A 12020-nucleotide genomic window follows, 5' to 3' on the forward strand; every position below is an offset into this window, starting at 1 on the left:
GCCCACTGGCATTTCTCTGGCCTTTAAGCATTGCAATGGTATATTACAGAAGATCAGATTAATGCATGTGTCAGAACTGTGACCCATCTCAGTTGATGATCTAGAAGTATCATTAACCATTTGTTTCAAACCACAGCTCTTGGTATATCTCATTCATTTAGTTATATTTCAATTATTGTGATCCTTCCAAAATCAAAGATAAATACATATCTGTTACTATCTGTAGCCTGGTCAATACACACATCATACCAATATGGGTGCCTGGTGAGGCAGATATACTTGAGCCCATAGTGCCTCTACTTGACATACAGTTGAAGTCAGATGTTGACATAACCAGTTTTAATGACTCCAACCTGTGTTTCATCCACTCCACACATCTCTTGTTAACAAACTATAGTTTTGGCAAGTCGGTTAGGACATCTACTTTGTGCATGACAAGTAATTTCTACAACAATTGTTTACAGACAGATTATTTCACTTATAATTCACTGTATCACAATTCCAGTGGGTCAGAAGTTTACATACACTAAGTTGACTGTGCCTTTAAACAGCTTGGAAAATTCCCGAAAATGGTGTCATGGCTTTAGAAGCTTCTGATAGGCTAATTGACATCATTTGAGACAATTGGAGGTGTACCTGTGGATGTATTTCAAGGCCTACCGTCAAACTCAGTGCCTCTTTGCTTGACATCAAGGGAAAATCAAAAGAAATTAGCCAAGACCTCAGAATTTTCTTTTTAGACCTCCACAAATCTGGTTCATCCTTGGGAGCAATTTCCAACTGCCTGAAGGTACCACGTTCATCTGTACAAACAATAGTACGCAAGTATAAACACCATGGGACCACGCAGCCGTCCAATTGCTCAGGAAGGAGACACGTACTGTCTCCTAGAAATAAATGTACTTTGGTGCGAAAAGTACAAATCAATCCCAGAACAACAGCAAAGGACCCTGTGAAGATGCCGGAGGAAACAGGTACAAAACTATCCATATCCACAGTAAAACGAGTCCATAACCGGAAAGGCCACTCAGCAAGGAAGAAGCCACTGCTCTGAAACAGCCATTAAAAAAAAGCCATAAATAAAAGAACCATAATCCAAAACAAGAACACACAGACAAGAAACAGAAACAATGATGCCTGGGGAAGGACCCAAAGGGAGTGACATATATATGGAAGGTAATCAGGGAAGTGATGGAGTCCAGGTGAGTCTAATGACGCCCGTAACAATGGTGAAAGGGGTGCGCCATAACGAGCAGCTTGGTGACCTAGAGGCCGGAGAGGGAGCACACATGACAGTGTCCAACTGTTTGACTGGCACTGTATGTTAAAAATACAACCCGATTTTGTTATATTACTGAAAGCCTTGAGTTATAACTTGTACTCAATGCGGGAAAAACTAAACATATGTTCTCTAATTCACAGAAAAATGTCTGATGGACAACATTCACTCATTGGGTGGCTCTTTCATCGAGCGGGTTCCTGCCAAAAATATCTTTGCATTTGGATTGATAAAGATCTAATGTTTAAAAAACTTACGGATGATTTAAAACACTAAGAATTAAAGTTGGCATCTTTTTTTTAGAAATAGATCTTGCCTCTCCATGAACAGCAAGAAGCAAATTGTGCAGTCAACTTTCCTGCCAGTTCTTGACTATGGTGACACCATTTACCAGAATGCAGCAGCCACTTCTCTTATACCATTCGATGCTGTCTACCATAACGCCCTTCACTTTATTACAGGTGACAGTTTTAATACTCATCACTGCATCAGAAGTTCGGCCGGACTAAAGTCCCGTAGATCACTTCATTACTCCCTTCATGTTTACAAAGCCCTGCTCCACAAGCTTCCAACATACCTCACTTCCCTGGTGAAATTGAAAATATGAGATACCAAACCCATTCACGGGGTTGGTTCATTCTTGAGGTCCTGCTTGTCTCCACAAAGTCTGGTAAATCCATCTTTAGTTTTAACCCACTACAGTTCTTTAATACCTTACAAAACAAATTACACCTAGATTCCCTGGTGCCGATAGTGCAGCTTAAAACTGTTAAATTTGTTTACTGAAGTGTGCAATTGTTTCAAATGACTATTATAACTTGTTGTATTGACCTGATGTAATGTATTTATAGCTGTCTTGTAATTTTTTTTTGCCCGCTTGAGCATCTAATCGGTTAGCAGATATTACACCTAGCAGATGGTTTAACAACGTCTTGGCAGCTGCTGGAATTATGTAGGCGTTGGGGAAACTCCAAAATGAATTTGTTTTTTCCTTTGAACATTTCTCTACAAGGCTGTAATGTACCAAATATGTTGGTTGAAAGAGAAGTCCATTTTCTAACAGACGACCAGTTTTGTTCAGCAGTCATCACACTATTGTATGGATGCTGCTTTTACTATCTGTACAGTATTTGCTGCCAGGTTAAACAAATCATTATCCAATCTTGATCTAATCACCACCATCTGTCCTCCCTCTGTCCAGGTCACTACCATGACATGGTGTGTGAGTCACGCGTTCATCTTCAACAGAATGTAGTGTGTGCATGTACGTGTTTGTACTATAACTGTGGAAAGTGTTTTCCCACTGTCTGAGACTGGGTGTGCATCTTTGTATGTTTATGTCTGAGACATGGATGGATGCTGATACAAAGTGTGTGTGTGTGCAATGTGTGAATGCCAGATGTTGGAGAATTCTGTGGGCAGCCACTGCTTAATAAGTTATACAAACTACTGATGCATGTTTCAACAGGGCGTCTACCGCTCCAGCCAAGGGTCTCCTCCCAGCCAAGGGTCTCCTCCCAGCCAAGGGTCTCCTCCCAGCCAAGGGTCTGCTCCCAGCCAAGGGTCTGCTCCCAGCCAAGGGTCTGCTCCCAGCCAAGGGTCTGCTCCCATTCTGTACTTCACTTCCCTTTTTCCAGTCAGAGGCATTCAGACAGTTAGACTACCAGACATTCCTAAGAGAGGTGGTATGTCTGCTTCGGCATCTCTAGGAGGAGGCCAGACACCTGTTTGGGGGTTGGTAGTTGTTTTTGTCTACCTAGCCCTGTTGTGTAACTTGTGCTTGACCTCGGTGTCTGACACTAGGAGGAAGCTGGTTGATTCTTGTTTGCTATTTGAGGAAAGTCACTAATGTATGTTCCATGTAAATGTTAATTATTGATTGAGGTCTGTTTTTTGGGAATACAGAAAAATGTACCATGTCTGAGGGCACATCTGACACAGACGGGAAGGACTTAATGAAAAACACTTGAATCTACTCATGTTTTGACTTATGAAATATAAATATATATTTTTTTTTTTGCAAAAAAAAAGTAATATATATCATTTGCAATGGTGTGTGTGTGTTGGTTGGTTTGGGTGTGTGTGTGTATATATAAATATTTTCCATGTCAGATATATATTTTCCATTTTTTTTAAATTCAAATGTAATGGAGTAGAACAGCAAACACACATGGCCACTGCGCCTGCTACTCCTCCCCATTTCCATATGAAATAGCCATTGGGTGCTGTTCAGGGGAGGGCAAGCCCACAGCAATGGCCGGAGTTGAAGGAACAGCACTTCACCTTAGTGACTGTTCCCTCTGCTCTATACAATACATATCTGTTTATTTTATGTGATGATAAAAGTGCTATGGCACAGGCAGCAAAATATTGTGTGGAGGACTTCCAAAGGGTGTACTGTTTTTTAAAAAAAATGTATTTTTGAATATTTTTTTACTTGTGTGTTTTAGAATTGCTTTTTGATATGTTGTATATAGTTATTTGCATTGTTGTATATACACTGCTCAAAAAAATAAAGGGAACGCTTAAACAACAGAATGTAACTCCAAGTCAATCACACTTCTGTGAAATCAAAGTGTCCACTTAGGAAGCAACACTGATTGACAAATTTCACATGCTGTTGTGCAAATGGAATAGACAACAGGTGGAAATTATAGGCAATTTGCAAGACACCCCCAATAAAGGAGTGGTTCTGCAGGTGGTGACCACAGACCACTTCTCAGTTCCTATGCTTCCTGGCTGATGTTTTGGTCACTTGAATGCTGGCGGTGCTTTCACTCTAGTGGTAGCATGAGACGGAGTCCACAACCCACACAAGTGGCTCAGGTAGTGCAGCTCATCCAGGATGGCACATCAATGCGAGATGTGGCAAGAAGGTTTGCTGTGTCTGTCAGCGTAGTGTCCAGAGCATGGAGGCACTACCAGGAGACAGGCAAGTACATCAGGAGACGTGGAGGAGGCCGTAGTAGGGCAACAACCCAGCAGCAGGACCGCTACCTGCGCCTTTGTGCAAGGAGGAGCACTGCCAGAGCCCTGCAAAATGACCTCCAGCAGGCCACAAATGTGCATGTGTCTGCTCAAACGGTCAGAAACAGACTCCATGACGGTGGTATGAGGGCCCGACGTCCACAGGTGGAGGTTGTGCTTACAGCCCAACACCGTGCAGGACGTTTGGCATTTGCCAGAGAACACCAAGATTGGCAAATTCGCCACTGGCGCCCTGTGCTCTTCACAGATGAAAGCAGGTTCATCACAGAGCACGTGACAGAGTATGGAGACGCCGTGGAGAACGTTCTGCTGCCTGCAACATCCTCCAGCATGACCGGTTTGGCAGTGGGTCAGTTATGGTGTGGGGTGGCATTTCTTTGGGGGGGCCGCACAGCCCTCCATGTGCTCGCCAGAGGTAGCCTGACTGCCATTAGGTACCGAGATGAGATCCTCAGACCCCTTGTGAGACCATATGCTGGTGCGGTTGGCCCTGGGTTCCTCCTAATGCAAGACAATGCTAGACCTCATGTGGCTGGAGTGTGTCAGCAGTTCCTGCAAGAGGAAGGCATTGATGCTATGGACCGCCCGTTCCCCAGACCTGAATCCAATTGAGCACATCTGGGACATCATGCTCGCTCCATGCACCAATGCCACGTTGCACCACAGACTGTCCAGGAGTTGGCGGATGCTTCAGTCCAGGTCTGGGAGGAGATCCCTCAGGAGACCATCCGCCACCTCATCAGGAGCATGCCCAGGTGTTGTAGGGAGGTCATACAGGCACGTGGAGGCCACACACACTACTGAGCCTCATTTTGACTTGTTTAAGGACATTACATCAATGTTGGATCAGCCTGTAGTGTGGTTTTCCACTTTAATTTTGTGTGACTCCAAATCCAGACTTCCATGGGTTGATACATTTGATTTCCATTGATCATTTTTGTGTGATTTTGTTGTCAGCACATTCAACTACAGTGGGGCAAAAAAGTATTTAGTCAGCCAGCAATTGTGCAAGTTCTCCCACTTAACGATGAGAGAGGCATGTAATTTTAGGTACATCATAGGTACACTTCAACTATGACAGGCAAAATTAGAAAAAAAAATCCAGAAATTCACATTGTAGGATTTTAATGAATTTATTTGCAAATTATGGTGGGAAACAAGTATTTGGTCAATAACAAAAGTTAATCTCAATACTGTCATATACCCTTTGTTGGCAATGACAGAGGTCAAACGTTTTCTGTAAGTCTCAAAATCTCACGATACATGGCCCCATTCATTCTTTCCTTTACACGGATCAGTCGTCCTGGTCCCTTTGCAGAAAAACAGCCCTAAAGCATGATGTTTCCACCCCCATGCTTCACAGTAGGTATGGTATTCTTTGGATGCAACTCAGCATTCTTTGTCCTCCAAACACGACGAGTTGAGTTTTTACCAAAAAGTAATATTTTGGTTTCATCTGACCATATGACATTCTCCCAATCTTCTTCTGGATCATCCAAATGCTCTCTCACAAACTTCAGACGGGCCTGGACATGTACTGGCTTAAGCAGGGGGACACGTCTGGCACTGCAGGATTTGAGTCCCTGGCGGGGTAGTGTGTTACTGATGATAGGCTTTGTTACTTTGGTCCCAGCTCTATGCAGGTCATTCACTTGGTCCCCCTGTGTGGTTCTGGGATTTTTGCTCACCATTCTTGTGATCATTTTGACCCCACAGGGTGAGATCTTGCGTGGAGCCCCAGATCGAGCGAGATTATCAGTGGTCTTGTATGTCTTCCATTTCCTAATAATTGCTCCCACAGTTGATTTCTTCAAACCAAGCTGCTTACCTATTGCAGATTCAGTCTTCCCAGCCTGGTGCAGGTCTACAATTTTGTTTCTGGTGTCCTTTGACAGCTCTTTGGTCTTGGCCATAGTGGAGTTTGGAGTGTGACTGTTTGAGGTTGTGGACAGGTGTCTTTTAAACTGATAACAAGTTCAAACAGGTGCCATTAATACAGGTAACGAGTGGAGGACAGAGGAGCCTCTAAAGAAGAAGTTACAGGTCTGTGAGAGCCAGAAATCTTGCTTGTTTGTAGGTGACCAAATACTTATTTTCCATCGTAATTTGCACATCAATTCATTAAAAATCCTACAATGTGATTTTCTGGATTTTTTTTTCTCATTTTGTCTGTCATAGTTGAAGTGTACCTATGATGAAATTACAGGCCTCTCATCTTTTTAAGTGGGAGAACTTGCACAATTGGTGGCTGACTAAATACTTGTTTGCCCCACTCTATGTAAAGAAAAAAGTATTTAATAAGAATATTTCATTCATTCAGATCTAGGATGTGTTATTTTAGTGTTCCATTTATTTTTTTGAGCAGTGTAGTTATAGGTCATTTCACCAATTCGGCCACTTGGGTACGTTTGGGCAACTTGTGTGGGACACCTGGGTGACTTCATGCTAAATGTCATGTAGCTCACCCATTCCTGAAGTTATCAGTCTGAACTTTGCACACCTACAGTTGCCCTCTTGTGTTATCCATCTAAATTATCTCCAGCATCCTATCTGACTGTGTGGCTATTCTAGTACATGTGAAAGATGATGCTACAACAATAAAAAACAGAAAACGTATGCTCTTTCTTTCTCTTTTCTTCCACCAGATCTACTGTGTTATATTCTCCTACATTCAATTAACATTTCCACAAACTTCAGAATGTTTCCATTCAAATGATACCAAGAATATGCATATCCATTCCTCTGGAGCTGAGCTACAGGCAGTTAGATTAGGGTATGTCTTCAGGCGGAAATTGAGAACAAGGGATGCAGCCATAAGATGTTAAGCCTTCGCAGAAGGCAGGAATCGTGGTCACAGGCAGGCAATGGTAAATCACAGGCAGGCAGTCAAAAACATAACCATAAAAAAAGAAAGAACTGAACTAAATAGGGAGCTGATGAAACCAGGTGAAAAACGAACACAGGTGAAATCAATGAACAAAAATGAAAGACATTTGTAAATGTACCTTTTTGTAAATTAACTATGCAATTTATGTAACACACAAATGCTATCTTATCTCCTTGGCGCTTGAGCTTTATTTTCTGAAAATATTTTGGATGTTCAACACTTATAGACCCAGATTATATATTCATGAAAACAGAGTGACCCAAGTCTCTCCAGTATGTGAGTACAGTACTGTGTGTGTGTGTGTGAAAGAGAAATTGAGCTGCAGTTCCGATGTAGAGACACTAACTAGTCATAGTATGTTAAAGAATTCTAGTGAAGTGACCCTTTTGGACCACACTATCTGCCACATTGAAGAACTCCAGGTTAAGTGAATTATCACTTCTACTTCTAATCAGCAATCATAGGATTCATTCATGCTCCTTAGATGCCTATGGACCATGACAGAAAAGTAGCCGTGGCCACACCCTGGCCACCCCATGTATAAGTAGCCTTGGCCACACCCTGGCCACCCCATGTATAATACTCTAGTTCCGCCACTGTCACCACAGCCAATATCCACCATGAGGTTGGGAAGACAAATGAAAGTGTATAGTGTAGGGCCACAGGTCGAGAGACAAATTGGAGTAATGAAGGTGACCGACAGTGACACATTCAATACCGCACAATACTGCACACTCTTACCTCCATTTAGCTGATCTGGGGTGTAATCATTAGTACAAACAGTTGCAAAACATTCAGTTCAAACAATCAGTTCAAATGTGGAATGTGAATTTAATAATTCAAGATACATGAATTGTATCATTTAAGTTATGAGTGTGTCCTTAAATCAGCGTTTGAGCTGGGCCACAGTTTTTTCATTGAACATTTTGCACAAACAGTCTTTACAGTGTTATGTCCTCAATGTGACCAGTTTATTTTTGGATGCAATCTTCAGACATTAACAGAAGTAGCAGCATAACACAATACCCATCCAAACTGGAAAATGTAGGCTACATTAGTGGTAGTGCTGAGGAAAGTGACCTAACACAAGCGGTCATATTTCATTTTTTAGCTAACTCTCGGCTGACAAGCCATAATATGAATTAGCGAATAGCAATTACTATTTACAATTCATCACATCACCGGTGAGCTCACCAGTGACCTACATAATTGAGAAACACTTTCTATAATTACAAAAAGCATGTGGACACCCCTTCATATTAATAGATTTGGCTATTTCAGCCATACGCTTTGCTGACAGGCGTATAAAATCGAGCACGCAGCAATGCAATCTCCATAGACAAACACTGGCAGAATGGCCTTACTGAAGAGCTCAGTGACTTTCATTGTGGCACCCTCATAGGATACCACCTTTCCAACAAGTCAATAAATTTTTTTGCTCTGCTAGAGCTTCCCAGGTCAACTGTAAGTGCTGTTATTGTGAAGTGGAAACGTCTAGGAGCACCAACGGCTCAGTCGCAAAGTGGTAGGCCACACAATCTGACAGAACTGGACTGCTAAGTGCTGAAGCATGTAGCACATGAAATCTGTCCTCGGTTGCAACACTCACTACCGAGTTCCAAACTGCCTTTGGAAGCAAGGTCAGCACAATAACTGTTCGTCGGGGGCTTCATGAAATGGGTTTCCATGGCTAAGCAACCGCACACAAGCCTAAGATTACCATGCACAATGCCAAGCGTCGGCTGGAGTGGTGCAAAGTAAAGTTTGGTGGAGGTGGCATAATGGTCTGGGGCTGTTTTTCATTGTTCGGGCTCGGCCTCTTAGTTCCAGTGAAGGGAAATCTTAAAGCTACAGCATACAATGACATTCTAGAAGACTCCGTGCTTCCAACTTTGTGGCTAGAGTTTGGGGAAGGCCCTTTTCAATGCCCCGTGCACAAAGCAAGCTCTATACAGAAATGGTTTGTCGAGATCGGTGTGGAAGAACTTGACTGGCTGCCCTGACCTCAACCTCAATATGTTTGGAATTAATTGGAACGCTGGCTGCGAGCCAGGCCTAATCGCCCAACATCAGTCCCCGCAGCAATGTTCCAACCTCTAGTGGAAAGCCTTCCCAGAAGAGTGGAGGCTGTTTATAGCAGCAAAGAGGGGTCCAACTCCTTATTACTTCCCATGATTTTGGAATGAGATGTTCAACCAGGTGTCCACATATTTTGGTTATGTAGTGTATGCGTCCATTACAATCTATGCAAGAATCAGATTGCATGATTTGTCACCGGTACTTAAAAATGTGAATAAACAGTAAATACATTGTGCTCCATACGGTGTCTTACAGCAGAAATGACAACACGATATACAGAAACTATAATAATGAAATAAGGCACTTACTACAATAGGAACGCTGCTGTGTTTAATTTGAGCCCTCTCAGATTTGACCTCGTTTGTTCCGGCACCTATTTGTCTGACTCCAGTAACTCACGCAGCATTATTTATACAGTTTGTTCATTATTTGCACTGTATTTTTTTTTTAAAGAGATCAGAGTTAAATCAAGTTGCCTCCGAGTTATTTCTCCCGCCTCCCAGAAAAGCCATCATGTAAAAGCGTGGTGGTCCTTCTGTGCAATCATCCTAATCCTTCATCACTGATTTTAGACCTGCTCTCTTATTTTTACGTATAGGCCATGGGCAGGCTGGCGAGGTAAGTAACTGATCTTGAAACAGCTCTTGGAAGTGCTAATGAAGAGATCCCTACGTAATCACATCACGTAGCCTTGGCTAGTCGACTGACTTTGAAACTGAGGGAAAGCCCAAATCAAATCAAAAATGAATAAGAAAAGGCAATCACCTTTGAAGTTTGAAGTCCAAAAATCCTGAAAAATATAAGGAATTGAACCCTAAATGAGCCAGAGAACTGTCACTGCCAGATGAGAGGAGTGAGAAGCAAACTGCTCCTGATGGCGATGCCTTAGTTAGCAATGCTGCTAATCCACTAGCTAGTAGGCCAACTAGCGAGTCAGAATCGGCGGGAGAGGCGGACAGGGAGCACGGTGCAATTTGGACTGAGGCTCAGGCTACAATTAAATCTCAAATTAAGCAAACTATTTGAAAGAATAGTGCACTGCTCTCCCAAAATCAGCCTAATGCTCAATGAGGCTACTAGTTTGAATAAAAAGAGTGCCTTGATTGTATACGTCAGCTGGCAGATATGGATGTACCAGCAAACATTTTTGTTGATCTTGTGGAACTGGAGGATTTATATGCTGGGGGAATTGTCCATAATCTGCATTAGTGTGTACATTTTACTGATGTCACGGATCCCCCCCATTACTGCTCCTCGTTCCATTCACCAGCTCTGAAGGTTTACGTCACGGCCTTCTAGGTGTCACTGAACTGGATTCATTACCACCAACCCCGCACTGTCTTGTCTCATCACACACCTGGTTCCCATTCCCCCTGATTAGTATGTGTATATATGTGCCCACTGTTCCCCATTGTCCTTGTCGGTTATTATTACCATGTCTGTGGGTCCTGTGAGTACCTGTGCTGTTGTATCAGCTTCCATGCTACGTGTTATTGTGCACTTGTTTTACGGGTCTCGTCTTGTGTATTATTTAGAGGTTTACACCTCGCTCTTTTGTTTGGGTGGAGTAAATAAAACCCCCTATTACGTATTCCTGCGCCTGTCTCCAATCATTAGACAACGTGACAGAATAACCGACCCACTATATGGAGACAGTAGGAAGGACTGAGCTGTCGAACATCGTAGAGACAGCATCAAGAGGACTCTCTCTCTCCAGACTCGGCAGCAGCGTGCTGGCAACCATCCTGTGTTTGGAGGGGAATGTGCAGTCCATCCAATCTCCACACCAGTACTTGTCTCCATCCCATCTGAGCCGGTCTGCGGAATCCCCCTGTCCCTCCCGGAGCGTTTTGACGGCGAGCCAGCGAGATGCAAGGGATTCCTTCCGCAATGCAACCTGTACCTCGCTCACTACGCCGAGGCTGTCTCCGGGAGAGACAGTATTGCCACCGTCTTCTCGGCACTGACCTGACGGGCCATAGACTGGTCTGGGAAACGGGCAGACCCAAGGTCGAGTCCTACGAGCAATTCACCCTCTTCCGATCGGTGTTTGAAGATCCTGGGGTTTGAGTGCCTACTCCGTCAAGGTGCTAGGAGTGCCTAACTCCGCTGCGGAGTTCACTCTGGAGTTCTGGACCATCAGGGCCTCCACCGGATGGAACGAGTCGGCTCTGTCTACCGTGTTCCACAGCGGGAGGAGGTACATATGGAGTTAGCCTGCCGTGATGTAACCTGCCACTCAACCAGCTCATCAGCATGGCGATTCGTTTGGACAACCTCCTGCGGTCCCACCGAAGACCTGCAGGGAATCTGGAGCCAATGGCTATACCAGCACCGTGGCTAGAGCAGATGGAGGTGGGCTCTGAATTCCGGTACCTCAGAACTTCCCAGGACCCCCCCTACGTCCGAAGTTATTATTAATAAAGAAAACAACAATGAAGGCAATGCAGGCGCTAGCTGTAAAATGTGCCAGGTGGGAAAAGGTTAGTGAAAGTTCTGTTCAGACTGGAGATAGATCTGCATACTTGAGCTTGGAAAGTGCTTGGGCTCTCTTCGAGGAGAGAAGTTTGTCCGGCTCAGTAATACCTCATACGTGAATTGTCTGCAACAGTGAAATGGGCTACGGAACACACCTCAATTCAAACTGTTAGAAAAAAAACTGGTGGGAAAATAATTTGAAATTGACAGATAGAAACAGCCTAAAGATAATTAGTAGGCAGCGTGCCTTGGTTTGATGGCAGCGTGGGTTAACTGTCCTATTATGTACACAATCACATTTTGGAACAA

Source organism: Oncorhynchus mykiss, chromosome 24, assembly GCF_013265735.2.
Source record: "Oncorhynchus mykiss isolate Arlee chromosome 24, USDA_OmykA_1.1, whole genome shotgun sequence".
NCBI lineage: Eukaryota > Metazoa > Chordata > Actinopteri > Salmoniformes > Salmonidae > Oncorhynchus > Oncorhynchus mykiss.